At 41.3% G+C, this 24832-nt stretch overlaps 1 long non-coding RNA gene across 2 annotated transcripts; it reads right to left on the bottom strand.

Moving 5' to 3' along the window:
• Positions 1–3149: 3149 nt before the first annotated feature.
• On the bottom strand, positions 3150–24485 carry LOC138146897 (uncharacterized). Of its 2 annotated transcripts, XR_011164636.1 has the most exons (6): positions 21995–24485; positions 21269–21391; positions 17279–17653; positions 14837–16071; positions 8475–8575; positions 3150–3255 (listed from the first exon to the last, which is right to left on the bottom strand). It is a non-coding gene; the product is annotated as an uncharacterized lncRNA (long non-coding RNA). The 2 variants fall into 2 exon arrangements; XR_011164635.1 differs by lacking the exons at positions 3150–3255; positions 8475–8575 and having other exon boundaries at positions 14168–16071; positions 21995–23278.
• Positions 24486–24832: the final 347 nt, after the last annotated feature.

Genomic DNA, 24832 nt, shown 5'->3' with positions numbered 1-24832 from the left:
TACACACACACACACACACACACACACACACACATACACACAAATTGTGAAAGAATTTAAGAAAACTGTATTGCTTTGTCAAAAGCCAGATTAAGAGCACAGTATTGAAAGTGATTAAACTCATATCTTATTCACATTTACTGATAAATGGCTGGGGAATGGAAAAGAACAGGCCTGGCCAGCTCTCAGTTGGAGATCCTCCGCACAAAACCCTCAGACTGAATCACTCCAGATATCCAATCTGAAGCCAAGGGCTAGTTCTGAGCAGAAGGGCAACCCTGTCCCCTCACATCAGCAGAATTCAGCTGTGAGGCTCCTCCCTCCTTCCAGTGCTCATGGACCCTATCTCACCCCTCCCGTATTCACAGATATCCAAGGAGAAGGAGCACATTTGATTAAAGGACCAAGCTCTAAAGTCATTGATTACAGGCTGACCTGTAAGAGAGGTAGGCACAGAGGTAGAACACTGTCTCTAAATGGATAATCACCATGAGGGCTGACCCCAATTATCTAAGCGGAAAAATGGAAAGAGAAATGGACTCAAGAAGACCTGAGTGAAAATCTTGCTTCAGACACTTACTTGCTGTGACCCTGGGCAAGTCATTTAACCTCTTTTAGACTCAGTTTCCTTACCTGTAAAATGAGGATAATAAAAAGAGGGTTGCTGTGATGATCCAATGAGCTTCTATGCAAAATACTGTGCAAATCTATAAGTGTTATTTAAATTGTAGGTATTATTAGCATTATGACTATCTCCTTTCTCCCACCTCCAATCACAAACCTATCATGGCATGGCCCTTCCCTCCTCTTTGCCTGAAATACTCGCCCTCAGAGTCCCTCCTTTGACTTAAATAAGAAAGGCAGGGGAATAGGTTAAGAGGCAGGTCCAAGACTCAAATCCACGGTTCTTCCCACTGTATCTCACAGCCCCAGATTTCTATCCCTTAGAAAATATTCTTAATTCTCACCCAACTCAGAAGATCCAGAAGGAAGTGAGAGGAGCAAGGGGAAGAGAAACACATCGCAATGCATCCATGGGGCTTGGAACTGCCCTCTCCTATTTCCTAGTTGTGTAGCCTTGTAGGTCATGTAAGTCATACAGGTGGCAAAGTGCCATACTTGGAGTCAGGAAGACCTGAGTTCAAATCCAGCCTCAGACACTTAGTGACTGAGTGACCCTAGGCAAGTCACTTCTCTCAGTCTCATCTATTAAAGAGGCGGTTAATAATATCACCTCCCAAGGTCATTGTGAGAATAAAATAAGACAATATTTCTAAAGTGCTTAATACAGGGTCTGGCACATAGTGGGTGCTATATTATTTGTTACCATGATTATTATAATTAAATCTCCATGGAACTATTTTTTTGCCTTTTTTTTTGTATCCCTGGTATTTAGTACAGTGTCTGGTACATTTGTTGTTCAGTTATTTCCATCATGTCCTAGCCTTCGTGACCCCATTTGGGGTTTTCTCAGCAAAGACATTGAAGTGGTTTGCTATTTCCTTCTCCAGCTCATTTTACAGATGAGGAAACTGAGGCAACCAGGGTTAAGTGATTTATCCAGGGCTACTCAGTTGGCAAGCCTCTGAAGTGGATTTGAACTCGGATCTCCTTGGCTCTTGGGCCAATTCTCCATCCACTGCACCACCCCCACTGCCCCAAGACCTGATTTGACTTATTGATTATAAAGTGAGGGATTAGCTGACCTATAAGTTCCCTTCCAGCCCTAAATCTATCAGCCTGTGAATATACTTCTAGGACTTAACTATAGAATAAGGAGATCTAAAATAAACAACAAGCAATTGGTGAGATTTTACGCATGTTAACCTGTCCCTTCAAAAAAAATTGGACTAGAAAGACACAGAGCAAGGCAATAGAAAGGTTTACCATTCAAAGCCTCAAGCTGGTGCCCCAGCCCTGAAATAGTTTGGAGTGATGACATCCGTGACCCTTTGGGTGGCAAAGTGGAAAGTCCCAACAAACTGTCACATTCTGGCATCCTAGGACACCTGGGTAAACAAGAGACAAGTCAGGTCTTCCTGACTGCAAGCCCAGAACTCTATTCACTTGGCCACCTAGCTGCCTCAAAAAGTCCCAGAGCCTTCCTTTCCTTTTCGCTGTAGAGATATGAGACTACAAACTCCATGAAGGCAGTGATGTCTTAGCTAAACTTTGCATCCACCCCAGCCTGCCAAATAGCGCTATATATGTAGCAGATAAGCATTTGATAAATGTCTGTCAAATTAAACAAATAGGGGCCATTCTCCCACATGCACACATAGAGCACTCCCTTCCCTGTCAAGATATTTGTTTATTTTATATAGATCTAAGGATTTGAGGTCCAGTGAAAGGTGTGGGGAGATGGGGGAACTTACTAAAATTTTTCATATGGGCCTTAGCAGTAATCTAGACCAATTCTCTCATTTTATGGATGAGGAAACCGAGACCCAGAAAAGTAGAATAGCTAGTCTTATACCCCCCTACTTGACTATGATACCACAGGAGTACATGGCAGAGCCAGGATTCAAACCCAGGACTTATGACTCTCATTTAGTACTCCTTCCACAATACTTCATGTTCCTCTTTTGCTTTAGAATCCAACATTTCAAGTCCCTTGAAAAGGTCCTCAATTATCATCCAACTCCAGAGCTCTGAGAGTGGGAGGAATACGAATACGAAGTATCTTTTGTGCTATGGAAAGGGCTCGAAGCTTGTGACAGAAGACATACTTGGGCCCCATGCCAATAGGAAATTCAGAGCGTAGAGGGTTTTTTTTCTTCTACTTTTTTGCTGTTATACTGCAGGGCTCTTTGGGTGAGGTAACAGATTCTCATAGATGGTCATAGTTTATGAAGACCACAGACACTTCGTCCACTAAGTATTTGTTGGCTATGCCAGTGAGTTGGGCTCTTAGGATGTGATAAGCAAGCCTCTACCATCTTCCCTCTACACTTCCATAATTCCAATGCCAAAGGAAAGGATCTAGGATAAGGAGTTCCAGAGAGCTATTTGGTGATGGTGATGAATATAAATTAAACTGTGATTTATTTTATTTCTAACTCAGGGGATATTGCCCAAACCATTGGATAGAGTTAGTCTGAACTGGACAAAGAATAGCAGGTTATATTTATCACCACTGAAGTCAGTCAGTCAATAAATATTTATTAAGCACCTACTATATGCCAGATACTGTAGTAAGCACCAGCAATAAAAAGAAAGGCTGAAGACAATCTCTGTTCTTGAGGAACTCACAGTCTAATGGGAAAGACAAAAAAACAAACAATCATGTACAAACAAGTTATATACAGGATAAACTAGAAATATTCAACAGAAGGATGGCACTAGAATTAAGAGGGACCGGGAAAGGCTTCCTAAAGAAGGTGGGATCATAGCTAGAACTTGAAGGAAGCCATGAAAGAGATGAGGAGAAGGGTGAGCAATTCAAGCATGGGGATAAGCCAATGAAAATGCTCAGAATCAAGAGATGGAGCATCTTGTTTGGGAAAGAGCTGAGAAGTTAGTGTCACTAGATCAAAGAGTGGATAGGGGAGCAGTGTAAGAAGCCTGGAAAAGCAGAGGGAGAGAGAGGGTCAGGTTATGAAGCCCTTTGAGTGGGAGAGGATTTTATATTTGATCCTGGATGTAAAAGGGAGCCATGGAAGTTTTATGAATAAAAAATCATTTGACAATTGAGTAGAAGATGAATTGGTGTGGGGAGAAATTTGCGGCAGGCCAAGCCACTAACAGGCTATTCCAAAAATCCTGGTATGAGGTGATGAGGGTCTACACCATCATGGTGACAGCATCAGAGGAGAGAAGAGGCATATGCAATAGAGCTTACAAAGGTAAAAACCAATAGACCTTAGCAATAAATTGGACGCCAAGAGCAAAAGAGAATGAAAGCATCTGATGATGACGTGATGTCCATCTGAGTTATCAGTCTGGGGAATGGGGAGGAAGTTTAGAAGGGTAAGAGGTTGGGGGAAGGCCATGAAAGGATGAGTTTAGTTTGGGACGTTGTAAGATGTCTAGAGGACATGCATTTCAAAATGTCTAATAGGTAGATAGTTGGGAGACGTGATACCGTGGGTAAGGAGAGAAGTTAAGGCTGGATAAATAAATGAGAACCATCAGCATAGAGATGACAATGGAATCCATGGGAGCTGATGAGGCTGCCATGTAAAATAGTACCCAGGGAGAAGTGAAGAGGACCCATGCCCAATCTCTGTGGAACAGCCATGGTTAAGAGAATGTGGCCTGAATGAAGATCTAGCAAATGGAACTGAAAAGGACCAGTCAGATAAGGAGAAGAACCAGGAGGGAGCAGTATTATGAAAACCTAGAGAGAAGAGAGAATCAAAGACCAGAGAGTGATCAAGAGTATCAAAGCCAGCAGAGAGATCAAGAAGGATGAGGACTGGGAAAAGGCCATTAGATTTTGTAATTAAGACATCATTAGTAACTTTGGAGTAGTTTCAATTTAATGATGAGGTCAGAAGCCAGACTGCAAAGAGATAAGAGAGAGAGAGGAAAGGAAGTAGAGGTTCCTATTATAGATGGCCATCTTAAGGAGTTTAGGAGAGAGAGAGAAAATAGCAAAGATAAATGGATCAAGTAAGGGTTTTTTGAAGATAGGTGAATTTCTGAATTCATTTTTTAGTATGTTTACAGGGAGTAGGGAAGAAGACAGGAAAAACATGAAGATAAATGAGAAAGTGGGAATGATAGAAAGGTCAATCTCCTGGGGAAGCTAGGACAGAATGAGACCACTTCTGGATGTATAGGGTTTAGTCTGGGCAAAGAGAAGGATCACCTCATCACATGAGACAAGGGTAAAGGAGAAGACAGTGGCAGAAGGCATAGCCACCTACCATGCAACTATGCTATGACCAAGGGCAATGAATTCTTACAGGTAAATCAGCCCCTACTAAACCTGGCATTTTACCCAATCATTGCCCAATCAATGCAAAAAAAGATACCTGCAAGTTCCAATTGGTTCAATTGACTACCACCTTAAATAGCAACTCAAGAGGACATCGACATCTATTTCGAGGTCATTTTCCTTCCATTTCAGCAACAGCGTGAGAAAGAGAGAACAAATAGGAAGCATCATCTGGTGCAGAGGTAAAAAGAGTTTGATTCAATTAATCTACATAAATGGAGGTGAAAATGAAACCTTCTTGTGAAAAGCCTATCCAGTGGCTTCTTCATTTTTACTGAATTATTAGTCTTTTAGAATTGTCCAATGAGAACTAGAATATCAGGGCTGATTGTACAAATACCCATCAATGGTTATAAAGAGCAAGGAAAAGAGGAGAAATTGAATTAATTTGTTCAGTTTGCATTTACCTCGATTTCAACAGACTCTTGGCATAAATTCTTCAAAGAAGGAATATGAGAGCACAGGCATTATAGTGATGGTAGCTTAGTTTAAATATTCTTTGCTTGAATAAGGACTATAGGAAGCTTTTAACTCAATTCTTTCTCTTCCTGTCATGTGGAATCTTATAGGGGCAGTACTACAGTGTCTAAAAAATAGATCTCACAGTCAGGATGATCCACATATTATCTATGCTAGTTCTGTGATGCCAGACAAGTCACTTAATGTCTCAGGGCTTGAGACAACTTTCTAAAGAGTATATATTGTAGAGAAGGTGCCAACCAGCATTGATAGAAAGAGTTTCCTCACCTGGGAGTTCCCTATATCAATGAAATCACAGGTCTAGTGCCTGTTCCTGTTCCCTATTCACTGACAATCTTGGGAAGAAATTGGGAAGTAGGGAAACAATTTGAATACTGTGTGCTATGGTCTACATGCACAAAGCCCCAGTGCTTTGATATGACAATGAATAGGTGATCTTATGACTATGGGCAGTCCATCCACTGGGGGAGAATGCAGTCTACTCCTCCTTACTCTCTCAACTTCTGTCATTCCAGATTTTTTCTTTCCATTAATTTCCATCAATGATCCACCCAAAGCTCTAGAAGCCCTCTTTCTAGAAGGATACCAATGAAACATAGGGCATATCCATTTCATATCCTTCGTTATTGTCAGTTGTGTGTGTGTGTGTGTGTATTTTTCTGGTTATATCTGCCTTTGCTCATGCCTTTCATGGAACTTTTTCTAATGACCAAATCATTGTCATGGTATCATAACACAGCTTACCCCCTATCCAATATTTCCATGTCTGAGTCACCCACAATTGTGATTCTTCTGAAATTGTAAAGTGTCATGATTCGCAGTCATATAGCATTATCAGGAGGCTATTTTTTGTTTAAAAAAGGAAAAAGAGATGAGCTTTCAGGGCAGTAAGAGGTTAGTTCCCCATACAGCCTAAGGTTTTCTTCTTATTCAACAGGCATTTATTAAGTGCTGGAAGCTGGGAATTAAAAGATTGGAAATGATACTATTCCTACTCTCAAGTGTCATATAGTATACTCAGGAAAATAAGACTATACTAAGTCTGTATCCTAAAGAGATCATAAAAACAGGAAAAGGACCCACACGTACAAAAAAATCATAGCAATTCTTTTTGTGGTGGCCAAGAACTGGAAATCAAGGGGATGCCCATCATTTGGGGAATGGCTGAACAAGTAATGGTATATGAATGGAATAGAATACTATTGTGCTATAAGAAATGATGAGCAGGTGGACTTCAGAAAAACATAGAAAGATTTACATGAACTGATGGTGAGTGAAATAAGAAGAATCAGGAGAACATTGTACACAGTAACAGCAACATTATGTGATGACCAGCTTTGATAGACTTAACTCTTCTCAGCAATACAAGGATCTAAGACAATTCCAAAAGATGCTATCCACATCTGGAGAAAGAACTAAGGAGTCTGAATGCAGATTGAAGCACACTATTTTTTTGTTTATTCTTTCTTGTGGTTTCTCCCATTGGTTCTAATTCTTCTTTACAACATAACTACTGTGGAAATATGTTTAATATGATTGTATATGTAGGTCCTATATCAAATTGCATGCCATCTTCAGGAGGAGGGAGCAGAAGGAGGGGGAGAAAATTTAGAACTCACATCTTATAGAAAGGAATGTTGAAAGTTAAAAACAAAAAAAAAATTTTAAAGAAAATAAGACATATATGCAGAAAAATCTATGTTTAGGTAACAGGTGATTAGGACACAAGAAACATCCAAACAAAATTCCCTAAGACATTTGAGGAAAGAAAAAATACAGTTCACCAGAGAAATCTAAGAAAGCTACATGGAAGAGGTAACATCTTCTGTGACAATGGTAAGGTGAATAAATGCAGGATTTCTTGTTTTATGCTCCCTTTTATCCCTGCCTAGAGGCAACTAGGTGTGACACAGTGAAGAGAGTCCTGTGCCCAGGATTAATCCAGCCTTGGAAATTACTAGTGAATGACTGTGGGCAAGTCACTTAATCTCTATCAATTTCCTTCACTATAAAATGGCAATAATAGCACCTACATTGATTTGAGGAGCAAATGGGAGAACATATGTAAAGTACTTACATAGCAAAATACCTGGAACACAGTATTGTTTTTCAGTGGCTTCAGTCTTTGTGATCCCATTTGGGGTTTTCTTGGCAAAGATCCTGGAATAGTTTACCATTTCCTTCTCCAGCTCATTTGACAGATGAGGAAACTGAGGCAAACAGGGTTAAGTGACTTGCCCAGGGTCATACAACTAGTGAGTGTCTGAGACTGGATTTGAACTCAGGTCTTCCTGACTGATAGGACCAAGGCTCTATCCACTTAGTTACCTAGATGCCCCAGTAGGCACTTAATAAATATTTATTCCCTTCTTCTTCCCTTGATGTTTTCAGTTGAACAGTTATTCCCATGGCCAAAACAGTTATATAATTTCATGGGATTTTAATGTATGCATGGGAAGCTCCTTGTTGGAAGATTCTTTAAGCTGCATTTTATTTCACTGAGTCAAATGCTTCTTTAAAATCCACAATGAATCCAATGGAATCTCTGCACTTCTCAGTTAGTTGTGAAGATGTAGTATGTTGGAGAAAATTGTCCTGGGAAGCCTGCCTATTTCTTTCTTGTGTCTCACTGAGGGTATCTTCAATGCTTGCATAGACCATTCACAAAGATTTTTATAGGGAGATTCATGGGGGTAAATATAATTAGCAAAACCTTCCTAGATGAGATGAACTTGATCTGTGCACCAAAGAATGGATAGGATTTAGTTAGACCAAACGGAGAAGCAAAGATCTTCCTTAAAAGTGACTTGATTGGGGCAGGGAGGAAAGGGCTAGAGGAAAAATGACTGAGTTTGGAAATTATTAGCCAGCAATGAGGGGAAGGAGAGAGCGACCTTAACAAACAAAAGTTGAGTTGATAAGGCTTTATGGGCTATCATAAAGGTTCCATCCAGCTACTCCGTGAAAGACCAAGGAAGAGCTTTTCAATGACTCTCAAAGCAGGTATATACCAAGGCTAAGCAAAACACATTCAAAAAACAAGTCAACTTACCTGGGGTCTCTGTAGAGAGGCAACAAGCAAACTGGGTTCAAGTCCCAGCCCAGCCATTTACTGTGTGATTTTGGACCTCTCTAGGTTTCGGCCTTCTCCATCTGTTAAAAAAAAGAGAGAGATGGAGTGGCTAGGGGCACAGTGAATAGAGCACCAGCCCTGAAGTCAGGAGGACCGGAGTTCAAATATGACCTGACACTTAATACAAGCCATATGACCTTGGGCAAGTCACTTAACCCTATTTGCCCTGCCCTCTCCACTGCAAAAAAAATTTTAAAAAAAATTTTTTTTAAAGAGAAAGAAAATTGGAAAAGATTATGTCCAATCTAACATCCCTTCCAGCTCTATGAATGGAGGGGAGGTGGGGGGAAGTAAGGAAGTCTTTAAGAGATCTGGGCAAAATCACCAGCTTCTGTTACATGAGGCACCCTCCCCCACAACAAAGTCCAGTACTGGGGGTCTAATTTAACACCTTTCATGTTAATAAAATTAAGTGAAAAGCCCCAGCTCCCTCCTCCAGCCCCAGGAGAAAAAGAAAACTTGTGGTAGGGGAAGGGGAAAAAAAAAAGAAGTGAGAAGATTTACTACAGGCTGGTCACCAAAGCCAGCTTTTCCTGCAGTGGGCCCCTTCACATGGGGCAAATGGAAGTTGCTAGTTCCTCTGGCAGTACTCAGGGCAGCTTATCTGTCCCCAGAGGACCTGGTTCTTGACTAAAGAAAACCATATATTTTCTAGGTCCCAACAGGCACCCAGACTCCCTTTGGCACCCCTGCTTTTTGCCCCCCCCACCCCGCCCCACACACACCCAGAGGCAAGATTTAGAGATTGTCTATATTCACACACAAAACCAGGACTGGAAATCAGAAGAGGGAAGAGCCTCACTATCGAAAGTTGGTCAGCAAAGGGCAACTCCATTAAGCAGACTGAGGGAAGAGAGCCTGGTCCCCAGCTCATGCCTGGATGTTGGGTGGTCTTTCTTCTAGGGCCTCTCTTCCAAGAGACAGGAAGGCCAAAGGGTCTGTCCTAGACCCTGAACACTAGGGAGGCAGTGGCACAAAGGTTCATAAACTATTGGTTACTCTAGGTAAGATTGCCATTGTCCCAGAAGGAAAACCTTGGCCACTCTGATGCTGGACCAAAGTCTAAACCAGCTCTAATATGACCCTTTACTCTGGGTTTTTTTGTTGTTGTTGTTGGGTTGTTTCTGTTCTTCCATTTTTCAGGCAGTCAAATGCCTCCTCTCAGCTTCTTTCTAGAGAGCCTGGGCCAAGCCCCAACACCTCCCTCCCCTTTCCCCTATATGCAAGCCAGTAATTGAAAACTCCCCCCACCAGGTCTAGTCAGCCAGCCTTCTGACCCCTAGCCAATCCCTCCCACCCACCCCCAGCCAGCCTCCTCCTTCTCACCCCCCTAGCCCTTTGTCACAGGTGGCTGACAAAGGAGAGGAAAGCAAAGCAAAGCCCTGGGAACAATAGCTTCTAGAAGTGGTCTGAGCCAAATGAAAGGAAACACCACGTCCCCAGCAAAGTTAAATACCCTGAAACTCCTCCTTGATAATGGTTCTCCCCAACTCGTTGGAGCACTCTGAGCTCCCATTGTTTATGGAGACAGGCAGTAGGGGTCTAGGGCCCCCCCCCCCAGCAATTGGCTGAAATCCCAGAGGCTGTGACCCACCTCCCCTGCCGTCCTTCCCCTGGACCCTATCCATCCCCAACATCCATACACACTGGGGACTTTGCCTCTTGAGGCCTCAATTTCCTCAGCTGTGGAATGGGGATCATTCATTCTTAACTATCCCCAGAGCTATTTTAAGGATTCCTTGACCAAAGTACCCACAATATGGTACAGTGGAAGGAAATTCAGAGGTACAAGAGTTGGGTTCAAATCCTGTCTAGGTCTAACCTTATCTGAGTGATTTGGCCTCATATATGATATCCTTTATATCATAGATATAAAATAAAGTTTAACTAGGTCAAGAGTTCTTAACTTGGTATCCACAGATCCCTCCAAGGAAAGACTACTTAACATTTCATTTCATAATTTTTTTTAAAAAGCCATTATTCTGGGAAGGGGGTCACAAGATTCACCAAAGCCTACCAAAGGGGTCCATAACCAGGCATATAATAAACTTTTGCAACTCTGACTCCTAGTTAGCCTGAACTGAATTCTTTCCAGACTGAATTGCAGGTTCTGGCCTTAGACAAGATGAGAGTTCCTGCTGAACCTATTGGGAGCCATCCCTCATCAATACCAAGGCAATGAGTGACCTTAGTGGTCCTGTGGTCCAAATCTTCCTTACAGATGAAAAAAGTGAAGCTGAAAGAGGTAGGAATTTGAGTCCTGGATTGAACTCAGATCCTGTAACTCCCAAGTTCAAGGTTCTTTCTACTGTACCACCCTACCAGTATTCTCTGGGCAATATGGTTAAATAAATAAAATTATTCTTCACCCTTTAAAAAATAAAATAGAAGAATGACATAACCAAGGACCAGAATGTATATTCTGATTAGGGACAGGGAGGCCAAGAGAACCAGATTGGGTCTAGAGGTTGAAGAAAGTTTCATGGAGTGGGAGAGACTTAGGCTGGGCATTAATGGATGAATAGGATAGATAGGTAAAGACAGGCACTTCAAATGAGGGAAACAGGAGCAAAGAGGTCATATCAAGAATAAACTGATATTTTCAAGAGGAGAACAGCTTAGGTGGCGGAGTAGAAGTGACAAATAATGTTGGATGAGTTGAGTAGTGCCAACCTCCAAAGGGCCTTGTATTCCCATGGAGAAATTTGAACTTAGTCTCATAGGTAATGGGCATCTAGGTATCTAAACAGGAAAGGACCAGTTTTGCCTTTTTGTTTTTAAGCAAATTATGAACTTTATTCAGAAGTTTTCTGATGTGGCCAACATTGACAGGGTCTCTGGATGAAGGAAGATACAGCAAATCCAGAAGAAAGAGGAAAGTAACTAGTAAGTGAGTTAACCCCCCAGCAGCAACACCCTCCTCCTTATTGTGTTAAGAAGTTAGAAACCCCCAGGGCATCCCATGATCCTCTGTGGCCATCCTGTCAGAAAGACAGTTCATGCAACTTCCAGTCCACCCCTCCTTCCTTGGTCAGCTGGGACCCTCATGAGATTACACTGGAAGTCTTTGCATATATAACATATAAGGCAGACAGCTCCTCCTTGGAGATATAGTAGCAATATTGGGTCTCGACTGAAGGGAAAAAAATGAGCTGTTGCCTAAAGCCAGGCTTAGCAGGAGAATTACTGCCTCTCTTCTGAGGGTGAATGGCTCCAGCTAAGCTGTAGTTTGGGGCTGCTGGGCTTACTTTGTACATTTTTACTAATATAACACTTCTGGTTCAGGGAAAAATAGGTTTATCATTATTAATATATTTGGAGGTTTATGTTTTCCATGTGAATGTGGAAGAAAAACAAAATGATGGTTTTTGTTGAGAACAAAGAAGGCACATAATATAATGGACCTAGATCCAGCCTCAGAGGCAAGACCACCCGGTCCCACCTCCAACACATATTGCCTGGGTGGCCTTGGGCAAGTAAGTCACTTAACCTCTTTGGGTCTCAGTTTCCTCGTCTGTAAAATGAAAGGGTTGTACTAGGTGGCCTCTGGGGTGTCTTGTACCGCGTTTCCCCGATAATAAGACCTATCCCGAAAATAAGCCCTCCCCTTACTGTGCAAGATTCCTCTAAAATAAGCCCTCCCCCGAAAATAAGCCCTATTGAGACTGCTACTGTAGTGAAGGTGATCCCCTGCGCTACACGCTACATTACGGTACCCTCTGTATGCACCGTCCCCCATCCCCCCCCCGTGAAACACACTCCGCTCTTCGAGCTGCATCCAATCAGAGCTGCAGCAGTGAGCGCGTCATCCTGTTCTTCCCCAGTGATTTGCTTATTGAATAAAGGTACATTTTTTTGTTCACATTTACCTGTTTATTAAAATTGCTGTCAATGTTCATTAAAATAAGCCCTCCCCTGAAAATAAGCCCTCTGCTGTTTTTCTGTCCAAAAAAATTTAATAAGACAGTGTCTTATTATCGGGGAAACATGGTAGCTCTAAAGTGGTGACCTTATGATGCAGAATTATTTCACTTGTCAATGCCCAAGACAATTCACTAACACTACAAGTTGTAGTGTACCTGTTCACCTGCATTGGTAGAGGGATTCTCCCTATGGGAGTTTCCTATATCAATGAATGAAGTCACAAGTTCTGTCTAAACATAATTATTGAGAAAGAAAAATAGAGATGGAGATAGAAAGATAGAGACAGAGACAAGAAGAGAGGGGGCAAGAGATAGACAAAGAAAGGGAGAGAGGGAGGGGGAAGAGAAAGAGGTGGGACATAGAGAGAAAGAGAAAGGGGGAGAAAGAAACAGAGAGAGAGGAAAAGACAGAGGAAGGAGAAAGGAAGAAAGACAGAAAGGAGGATGAAAGAGAGAAAAAGAGAAAGAAACACCAGGACATAACTGCATTCACTAAACAAATACATATTGCTTGAGTTCCAATGATGTACAAATCACCATGCAAAATACAAAGAAATTCAAGACACGGACCCTCCCTGGAATTGAGAAGGCAAAAGGTACCCACAAAACACTGAATTAACAACACAAGTACCAAGATGAGTGTTATAGGTAATAAATGCTGTAGGAGTTCCAGTGGAGGAGGTTAACATGGGTTAAAAGTGTTGGGCAAGGCACCCCAGAGAAGATGAATTGGCTGAACTAGCCCATGAAGGATGGGTAGAGATTGGATAGGCAGAGAGAAAGGGTAAAGGCAACAGAACAAAATGGATGAGTAATGTTTTTAGAGTTAGAAAGACTTGGGCTGGAATCCTACTGGTGACACTTACTGGCTGACTTTGTCCAAGTCTGAGGTCTCTCACCCTCAACTATACAATGGGGCCAGTAATACCTGTAAAAGCTACATCATAGAGTTTCCATGAAGTTCAGATAACATATGTAAAGCCCTTTGCAAACCTTAAGGTGCTTTAGAAATAGCAATTATCATTACTGTATAGCACTCCAAGAACTACACAGTGCTTTTCACACATTCTCTTTTATTTTTCCTCCTGAAACACTGGTATATAGTAAGGGTTTAATTTAACCCCATTTGACAGATGAAGAAACCAAGGTTCAAAGAAGTATGAGCTTAGATCTGAACCCATGTCTCTAACTTCAGGCACAGTGCTCTTTAAACTATACTATATCCACATCTGTAATTCAATGTACTCCAAGATTAAATAGACAGTTAATGCTGATGTGAGATAAGGCACTGAACCCAACCTGTAGACTTCCCTCCACCTGATTAGTATTTCCTCTCTCATCCCTAACTCCACTGATGACAGAGAATTGAATCCAGTGTTTGGGGTCCTGCCACACTCCTTCTGTCTCCCTTTTTCAGAGGTCTCTCATATTCTGCTGAAGAGAAGTTTTCATCATTAACACCCACCTAGAACACAAGCAGCTCCCAAACCAGCACCATATTACATTCAAGTCCAGAGTCTAAAAGGAATTAGACCAGAGGTGGGCAAGAAAAGAATTCCATAAACTGGGAAATGGAATTTCCCCCCTCCCATTCTTCCTTATCCTGATTGTATTTGCCGCCTTCATTTTCACTGCTTGGCAATAGAAAATGTGGGTCTGAGGAAGGGACATTCAATTCAACTCAACAAACACTTCTTAGGCATTTATTACATGCAAGACACCAGTAGATGCTAGGAATACAACAACAAAAAAATCATATCTTCTCTGAAGGAAGAAGTTTACATACTACTGAATGTAAATTTCTTATTAAAATTTAGTTAAGAAAAAAAATCATTGAGGTCAGACAGGCTTTTGAAACCTAGCTAGAAAGGCTGGAACCTTTTGGCATGTTGTGTTCCCTAAGACGTCACCTCCTAAGATAAAATGCCGTTGGTTATTTTTTCTGGCTCAGTAACAAATTTCCAAGCTGGTGCCAAGGTCCTAAATACTGACAGTGTCTTCCAGGTCACAAGGCAGAGACTTCTTGAAGACAAGAAGAAGATAAGGAATGTAAGGAACAAGAAAAAAGAAAGGAATGAGAAAAGCTAAATAGCTTCCTAATTATCTAGTTCCCCATTGTACACCCATCTACTCTCGAGTCAAGGTGAGGGTTCAGATCACTCCACTTCAAACAAAATTTGGGGAGTCCCAGCTCACCACTGACTGCTGACCTTTATCTCTGGGAGCAACAAAATAATTGGTGAGAGCTATAGACGCCAAGCTTGTAGACCCACAGAGCTATAACTAGGAATTCTAGCACCAGGGGAAAATTCAGTTCTGTGAGAAGCAGAGTGAAGGAAGAGAAAAGTCATAACTCACCACTGCCCCTGATCCAAAGGATCCTGGCTGGTGGATCACACTGGATTCACTTCTCTGTCATCAGTGGAGGTTAGAGATAAGAGAGGAAATACTAGTCAGGTGGAGGGAAGTCTACAGTTTGGGTTCAGTGCCTTATCTCACATCAGCATTAACTGGCTATTTAATCTTGGAGTACCTTGAATTACAGAAGTGGATATAGTATAGTTTAAAGAGCACTGTGCCTAAAGGATCCAAGGATCCAAAGGATCCCAAGCCTGGAAATATACCAGCAGCCTGCCCTGTCGGGTATAGTTATACCAATGCAACAATGGGGAAAACCTGGCCCCAGGGAAAGAAGAATGATAGTGACTGGACCTTGGTGGGCAAGAAGAGGTGACAGGTCAGCCTCAATGAGGAGTGAGGGATGCATTTTCTCCTCCTGGTTCTCAGACTTTCAAAGGGCATGTTTCCCAGTCCTCTACAATTCAAAGTTTTTCATAGACCCCTCTGGGTAACCACCATGGGGAGGAACTGTTTGTTCCCTCTCCACAATCACTTTAGACCCTTGGGAAGAGGTAGCATGCCTCTTATATTTTGGTACCCCGGGACAAAGTTCTGATGTTCCAATTGTAATTCTAGTTCTGCAGACATAAAGGAGCCCCACAATAAAACCTCATATTCCAGGAATCCCAGGAAAAATCCCTATTGTAAGTCAGTGACCTCATAATAACTCCCATTTGCTTAGTATTAAGCCTCTCACTCTGTACACCTTTGTGACTTTGAACAAATTCTTTCTCTGAGTTTCAAGTGCAAAACAAGAGAGTCAGGCAAATTGATCTTTCAGATTTCATTCAAAGCTTGATCCTATGAGGGAGGGTAAATCCTGATTTGGGCTCCTGATCACCACCTTTCTCAGACCCTCTAAAGGTAACTTTGGGTTATGGGTGTTCCCCATGCTAATTTCATTTTTACTTACTGGTGACTTTCTCACACCCCTCTGAGCAGAGAGTTTAGATACCCCTTCAAGATTCAGAGCCTCCACCAGATTCAGGGATACTCTTAATTCTGAATTTGACAATCAATGTTTTCTATACACACCCCTCAGCTTTCCATGGGCATGCACCTCATCTCCCTATCTGCCAAATCCAACTCAAGGCTCACCTCTCTCAGGAAGCCATCCTGGACTGATGCTTAATGCTTGCTGGTCCTTTGCCCTTGTACCACTCGGTTCCCTGGCCCACTTGTTCCTATCTTCACTGGACAGAGAGGGTAAAATGGGGTAAAGTGAGTTAGAGAAAAGAGAGCTGGATTTGCCATCAGGAGGACCTGGCTTTGAGTGCTCATTCTGACATTTATTATCTTACACAAATCCTCCTCTCACTTCTCTAGGTTTCATCATCCTTCCCTGGAAAAAGACTGGAATAGATGATAGACAGAATGGTATAGAGGAAGAGCCCTGAATTTGAAGAGCTCTCTGAGACCTCTAGAGAGATCCTCCGGTCTCCAAGGTGTCTTTCAGCAGGGTGTGCTGGTGGTTAATGTTTAACAACCATCTGAGGGAGGAGGGGAGCATGGCGCAATCCACTTTTAAGTTGCATCTGCATTATTAAAGCTTTTTCCATCATTTTCTCAAATCTAGACAATCAACAAGACAATACATTAATCCTCAATTTGTAGTGTTTCCAAAGTAAAAATGCTTACACTAAAAATTAAACAACTGGCTCTCATAAACTGGTTCCAGCACACCTTTTAGAGTTATGATCAGGAAGGATGTAAAAAGGTTAAGCGTCTGTGGCCCTCAAAAATAATCACACTACAAGCAGAAACCAGACTTGGCATTCAAACACTGGGTCCCCCCAAGGACCTGAGGTGCCTAGATTCATGTAACTATGCTGACCAACAAAATAAGTGGAACCCATAGGGGGAGGCTAGGTGGCACAGTGAATAGAGCATTGTCCCTGGAGCCAGGAGGACCTGAGTTCAAATCTGGCCTCAGACATAACACAAAACTAGCGGTGTGACCTTGGGCAAGTCACTTAACCCCAACTGCCCTACCTTCCCCCCTCCAAAAATCAAATAGAGAAATAAATAAGTGGAACCCACCTGTGGGTTCAAGTAATCCTCCACCCAAGGTAAATGACCAAACATCACTGCTCAAGATTGTATTGGTCAATAGAGACAGTCCATTAGCCCTGCTCTATCATCTACACCTGCTTCATCCCTAGGTGCCATCTACATTCCCACAGGATACAAGAGCTCAGTAGAGCCAGGAGAGTGAACATCTCTTCACCAGGCTGGCCATTTGTCTTCAGGTGCCACATGTATAGGGTCAGCCCTGAGAACCTTACAAGCATGAATGTTCTCATGCACTTTGAAAGCTCCATCAAATCCCATTTCCCTTCCTCTCGCCTAGATAAGCCCAAATGACCATTTATTGGAAGAAATCTTTCCTACATATGTCACCTTTCAATATTTTTGCATTTCTTCTGTGATTGATTTTAAAACAATTTGGAGTGATTGTTTTTCCTTTAACTCCATTCTCCCAAAATCATTTGACTTGGCATAAAACCATGAAGAGATGAAAATGGAGTCTTGCTTCAGGATTCATCCCCTATAGCGCAAACTAAAATATGGAGTCTCAGGTCCATCCTCCTTGCTTTGCAGGCCCAACAAGGCTGGTCCCAGTGCCTTGTGCTTGTTACGGCACTGTTTCTTGCAAAAAGTATTTTTGAAATGGTTGATGAGGCCTTTGTGTATGAGACCTTACACATTCTCAGCTTCATCAATTCAGCACCTACAGGTCAGCATGTCAAAGACAGGGTTTGCAGAGCCGGATAGCTGAGGAGAAAAAAAGAACACATTTTACCTTCCTGAAGTTAATTAATGCTGAATGGAGCAACATAAATATGAATCCAATCAAGCCTTCTATGACAGAAGACTTCATGTTTTACCCATAAAGTCAAATAAACCTGACCCTGGGACCCCCACAAATGGAGGTCAGGTCTAGCTGGGAGGTACAGGGGAACTAACACTTTTCCCTTCACACTACTTCTGGTGTTTCCCTTCTGGGTCTTATTTTTATTCATTTTTCCAGTTTATAAAATGCACTCACCGATAGGCCTTGGGGCACATGTGGAAAAGCTTAAAGACACAATTACAAAAACACATTGACTTGGAGTCAAGAACCAAAAACATAAGAACTTTCCTCAATCATCCCCCAGTTAAGTTCTATTACCTTCTCTACCATATTTCCTGAGAGTCATAAAGCTAGGCTTTTTCAAAAGAGAAAGGGGTAGTGGATTTCAGAATGATTGACTAATAACACAATCTAAGTTTTTCTCTGGATTCTAGGGTAAGAGCTCCTAGATGGTTTGGCAAATATGGTGGGTGGGGAAAACGGATCTTCTTTTGCCATCAATGGGAAACATCTATTATTACTCTGGGCATTATATTTTTTCTCATATAAACTTGTGCTCTTAAGGCTCTAGAGAAGTCTGTCTCATGCTGAGGATGGGTGAAAAAAAGAAGAAAGAAAAAAGGAGAGGAGAGGAGGAGAAGAAAGGAGAGGAAAGGAAGATCACCTTAGTGAAGAGTCTTTCAAGGAAACATGAAATATGTAGAACTGGTAACTTGAGTCACACAAACACATTGAGCCCAAGACCTATCTATCATTTTTTGGTCTGCAAATGAGCTGAGAGAAAGAGGGGTCCCTCAAATGAGAAATGGGAATAGCTAACATTTATGCTGCTAGTAAAGGTTTGCAAAACATGTTATAAATATTGCCCCATTTGCTCCCCACAACTATCTTATGAGAGAGGCACTATTAGTATCCCCATTTTACAGACTAAGAAAATAAGGATGAGAGGTTAAGTAGTTTGCTCAAGGTAACATAGCTAGTAAATGAGGCAGAATCCAAAATCAAGTTTCCCTGACTCCAGCGCCAGTGTTCTATTCACTGGGCAACATAGCTGCCTCTAGTGGAGAACCAATCTATCAAATCAATCAACATTTATTCATTATCTACTATATATAAAGTGACCCCAGGGAAGGTAGGTTTGAAAACATAATGGAAGCTTACATAAAAGAGTGGCATCTAATGGGGCACCAACCATCCACATAGAGATAGACTTATCTGTGGTTATATATATATATATATATATTATAAGTGGTTAGCTTAAAACAGTACTGTTTCCTAACTTCTAATCCATGGCCCAGCGGCAGTCCAGGACAAATTTTCACTGATCCGCAAAGCTGTTGTTACCAAAGATCTTTATTTCTTAATATACATTTATAAACTTTAAAACAAAAAAGTGGGAGATTCTTCCTTTCAGTCTGTTTCTCCCAAGCAAAGGTCTCCTTCTCTCTGACTTCCTGACTCTGCCCCCAGCCCTGCTAAGAGATGCTTGCTAAAACCACTAAGACAAGAGTGGTCTAGAATAAAGAATTTAGATAGTTTACCTGTTCATAACATAGTTTGGATTGAGAAACAAAAGCTACAAATACAAAGGGAAGGAAACAAGTTTTATCTGAAGGCTAGAAATAGCCATAAGAACCAGTTAGTGCATTTTCTTTGGTTAAAGAAAGAAAAGCTGATCTGGATATATGTATACTACTCTGAAATCTGCAAAGTGCGTTTTAGACATCATCTCACTTGATGCTCACAGCATCCCTGTGAGTTTGGAGCAATTGTTGTCCCAGCTTTGTAAATGAGGTTCAGAAAAATGAAATGTCTTGCCTAGATTCGAATAGCTAATAAGTACCTAAGTCGGGATTCAAATCCAGGTCTTCCTGACTCCAATCTAGCACTCTGTTCCCTGTACAACATTGCCTTTCCAACCAGGAGAGAGACAAATGAGTCAAGGCTGAGATGTTCGAAAGAACCACAGCCACAGAGAATTCCAATGAGAATAAGGTGAGTGCAAAGTGAAGCAGAAACCCATTTGAGGAAAATGTAGGGGCCAGATAGGAAGGATGTCTCTCTAGGAAGGGTCCAAGGAGATAAAGGTGAGGGCAGGGTTTCAAAAGGGGCTCCAGAGTTATTGAGATTTTCGATAAGAGAGAGAGGGACAACTTCAATTGTCCTTCAATACACAAGAGGAATCTTGGTGGACTAAGTAGGCAGAGAGGGCAGCAGATAAGGAGCACCTTGGCAAAGCCAATGCCACACACCCAGATATAAGATTGGGAGCAGTTTTAGAAAGAACTGAGAAATCTAATAGCCTTGCCAAACCAAATCTTCCTCAGGCTGGGATCCTGAGACCCAGACAGGATTGGGGCCAGCTGCCTCCAAGGACAGATATGGTCATAGATTCAAAGCTAAAAGGGGATTTTAGAGGTGGATCTAACTCAATCCCCTCATTTTCAAGCTGAGAAAACTGGAGTTGTAGAAAGATGCAGTGCTTTGCCAAAGGTCACATAGGTAGTAAGTAACAGAGCTGTCATTTAAATCCACTTCTCTGATATTATGTTCAATGCTTACCTCCCCCCACCCCCCCCCCCCGCCATTACTTCAGAACTCAGTGAAATACTCAACAAGTAAAGGCGAGAAAGGGAAAAAAAAATCAAGGCTTAACTTTCCTTATATTTGCATGAAAGTGCAGAGCTAACTGTTAAGACTTTGTAACTTTTCCTTTTTGTTTATTTTACATCCCTGCATGGTTTCCTGTAGTTCCTAGCAGTAAAAACACTTCTAAAACCTAAAGAGGTTGTGTGCTTACTTTCAAAGTCAGCAGGATAAGAGAGATGTTGGAAAGACCTATGTGGTTTCCCTTTCTCCACAGGAAAGAGCCAGGTCAAAGGATCACAGATTTAGAGTTGGAAAGGACCTTAGAAACCATCTAGTCCCAGGGCCATAACTAGGGTGAGACAGTTGGAGGCTTTATCCAGGGAACCAAAATTTAAAGGGTGCAAAAATTTAACACATACCCTCTTTCAACAACATAGATGCCATTATAGTAAACAATTTCCCTTCCTGCTCATCTAAATTTGTCACAGCTGCTTCTTGAGTTTTCACATCATAAATAACAAAATTGACTGAAGGGCATGATCAATTCCCTTCCCCAGTACCAAAAGTACTGGTGGTGGTTCAATCTAGTATAAACCTCTCATTTTATAAATGAAGAAAATGAGACCCAGACAAGGGAGTGGGTTGCTTAATATCAAATGGATAGTAATTAGCAGAGCCAGAGTTCAAACCGACATCTTCTGACTGTAAATGCACAATATTACACTGCCTTTGTGAGAGAAGCCCAGGGTCAGATAGTTCTGCTGGTAGAGATTATCAAAGGGAGCCTTTCAAACAGACCCTAAGCTTTCAGGCTGAAGAAGGGAAAGGCACAATGAGCCATCCTAAGAGCATGAAGTTGGGGAGATAACACAGTAGGGGGAAAGTAAGGGAATAAGCATTTACATGGTGCCTACTGTGTGCAGGACGCTGTGCTAAGTACGTTTTACCTTGTTTGAGATCATTAGAGTTCCTGTCTTCCTGCGCCAGGCCCAGTACTCCATCCGCTGCACTAACAGCTGTCTCTGATGCAGTAGAAAGAGCCTCTGGAGTGAATGGATCTAGGTTCACATCTGTAATGTTAATGAAATAGGAAGATCTTCCCCACTCATTAATAGACCTAACACATGGAGCTTGAGTCACATGGGGATCAGTGTGGGAGGAGTTTGCCCAATTGAGCAGAGATTCAGAGCAAGGCAGAGCAGAGAAAGAGAAGCTAGCTGTGAGTGGGCAGAGGCAGGAATTTGTCTAGGGGTACTTGTTTTGTGAGGAGGCCTAATGGAAAGAAGGCTCAAGATGTTAGATTAGTGATGAGCACCTTGTTAAATCTTACCTCCTGGTATCCTAATGATGTTCCAAATAAATATTTTGGTTTTGCCTTTAAGGAAGAGAGTTTATTATATTTTGCGAATCTACCCTGGAAATACACATGCATATTCATAGAGGCTGCTATGGGTATCTCATTGTTGTTACAACATCCTACCTCTGACACTATCTTTGTGGCCTTGGGCAAATCATATGACCTCCCTAGGCCTTGGTATCTGTAGCAGCAAGCACCCCAAGCGTGTCCTCAGGGTTTGCTGCCCATACAGGTTCTTGGATCTGCTTTGTTAAAGGAAAGCAACTCAAAATGGGTTAACAAGCTTACTTTAATCAGTCAGACATATATCGTTTACCTTGTTCAGGGGAAAAAGGTCAGCACCCCAAACTTCAAAATATACAGACAGAATTATCAAGACATTAACAGATCAAGTAGACAGCTTTCCAAACTGTCCAACCATTACATCCATACCCAGTCAACATCTGGGTTTTTCAAAGCCGGGGGACTCTCAACAACGGCTTCCCAGAATTCAGATCAAATCACAGAACACTTCTCAAAGTGAGTCCCAAAACAAAGCTACACATCAGGGCTTATATAGCCTTCTCCTGGCTCAGAAAATGTAACAACCTTATTGACTCACTGGCCAATCAAGAAGTATTTACTGAAAAACAAGCCTCCCACCCAAGGCTTCAGGTGCACTTTAGCCTAGGGGCAGGGAAGATCTTCCAAATTTGCATTTCCATTACAGTATCCCATCTATAAAATGAAAAAGTTGGGCTAGATCAGCAGTTCTTAATCTTCTTGTATGTCATACCTTTGGCAACATGGTGCAGTCTATAGACCCCTTCTCAGAATAATGTTCTTAAATGCATCAAGTAAATCACATAGGCGTACAAAGGAAATTAATTCCATTGAAATAGGGTTTAAAAAAAAAGGTTCACAGAGCCAGGTTAAGAACTGCTAGAGATGGCCTCTGATGTTCATCCTAGTCCAGAACTATAATTCTATGACCTGAGTTCAAATTGTGATATTGACACTTACTGTCTATGTGACCTTGGGCAAATCACATAAACTCTAGATCTCAGTTTCCTAAACTGTAAAATAAAATAGACTAGATGTTCTCTCAGACCCCTTCCAGTTCTAAATCTATGATTCTCTTATCCTAAAGGCAGTACAACAATTATTTACATAAGAATCTCCGGGAGATTAATGTCCAGAGGTGTTTCTACCACCACCTCCATCCCCAACTTCATTGGTCTGGTGCTTTGTACTGTTTTGAGAAGATGTTTGAGTCTTAAGCTGACTCCAAACACTTAACGACTTCCAAGATAAAAGACATTTCAGAGATAACCAAGATTCATACTGATGTTTGTCAGATCCTGGAATTTCTTCCCCTGAAGGAAAATGAAAATTTTTCGATATTCTCAGCATCATGATAAAATAATGTACTTTTGGTTTCATTTTTGCTTACCTTTGGAGTGATGTATGGTTCAGAGAATTTGCATATTTCATCTTGCCAACAAAAATGACATTCCATTACCAACATACTGACAAGTTTGAGGCTTGGAGGAAGGAGGGTAGACCGCTAGTGTAGAGATGCCATAGCAACACTGATTAGCATGTGCTATAAAAACGATTCATATTGATATAGTACTTGTCAGGTTTACAAAGTGCTTTCCTCACAAGCAGTCTAAAACCAGAGCTGGATGGGACCCAAGTCATCATCATGTAGTCTAAATGCTTCATTTGAAAGATGAGGAAACCAAAGCCTTAAAAAAATGAAATGACTTGACCAAAGTCTCACAGTCAGAATAGAAAGGAAGACTAATGGAAATCATGGAACCCTGTGAGATGGAGCAAAGCAAAGAGTGTTGAACTAGGAATCAGACTCTTCCACTAATTAGTTCTGTGATCTTTGGCAAGTTCTGTAACCTCTCTAGTGTCAAGATACCTCACTTACAAGGAGTTGATAGAGATGATCATTAAGGAATAAATGTTCCTTCCAGTTCCAAAATGTTAGTCTCTTTTGACTTTAAGCTCAGGCCAGTCAGTTGACCTTGATGCTACTCACTTTCCTCATTTGAAAAATGGGATGAACTACGGCATAGGGATAAGGACAGTGTTCTTTGAATCATAATGATAACTAATTTCTACAATTCTTCCTAAGTAGTGAAGAGTTTTCTTTAAAAAAAAAGTTTTCTTGATGATTTTGATTTTTCAAGTCAGTTATTTTTAGATATGCCCCCACAAGCCCCTAACCAAAACTGAAGAACATTCCTCTGTAACAAACAAAAAGAATATTATTGAAAAAAGATACACCGACCTAAGGTATGAAAAACGTTGCCCTCATAGTTTCCCATCTCTCTGCTGAAAGGATGGAGATACATTTCATTGTCTTCTCTCTAGGACAGTATTGGTTAATCAATTATTCAGAGTTTGAGTTCCTTAAAAGAACTTTCTTCACAGTACCCTGTGAAATAGATAATGTATTATTATCCCAACATTACAAAAGAGAAAACTGAGGCATATTTGCCATGACACCTTGGGCAGGTATCTCCTCTCCAAGCCTCAGTTTTCACATCTTTAAAATGGGGGTAATAATATATATACTACATACATTAAAGCATAGTTATGAAGAAAATGTTCTGTAAATTGTAAAGTTCATTTTAAATGTGAGTTATCATTACTACCTTAGAGGGTTGTTGTGACAATCAATTAAGATAATAAAAAGACCTTTGAAGACATTAAAAGCACTGTTCCAAGTTAAAGAATTAGGAATTTTAATGTCCTATCTTTCTAAATACATTGATATTTCAATAATCTATGTTTTCCTCTGAAGTGAATCTGTAATGTCATTTATATGGATATTCCATCCATCAATGAGGATCACAGCTACATTCATGCCTGCTTACACTATGCAACTCTTGTTAATACACTATTATAAATTCTTTACTGATAGTCTATGCAACTCTTGACATTGTATGGATAATAATGGAGCATTCGGGCTGTCCACTGGTTATCCCTCAGTCTTGCTACATGATCAGCCCACCCTCTTTTCTGGTCACAAATCCCTGTGATGATATCCTACATCATGGTACTTCTCTTACACAATTCTTCCTAGATAGTATACTGTAGCCTATCCATGACCATTATAACCATTTATTTCCATTTCTCTTTGGGTCACCCTCAAATT

The sequence above is a fragment of the Petaurus breviceps genome, unplaced genomic scaffold, assembly GCF_028583685.1.
Source record: "Petaurus breviceps papuanus isolate PSGF00001 unplaced genomic scaffold, PetGlider_PUasm1.0 90775, whole genome shotgun sequence".
NCBI classification, from domain to species: domain Eukaryota; kingdom Metazoa; phylum Chordata; class Mammalia; order Diprotodontia; family Petauridae; genus Petaurus; species Petaurus breviceps.
Note: the sequence above shows the minus strand (reverse complement) of the source record. Positions and strands in the feature narration are given on the sequence as shown.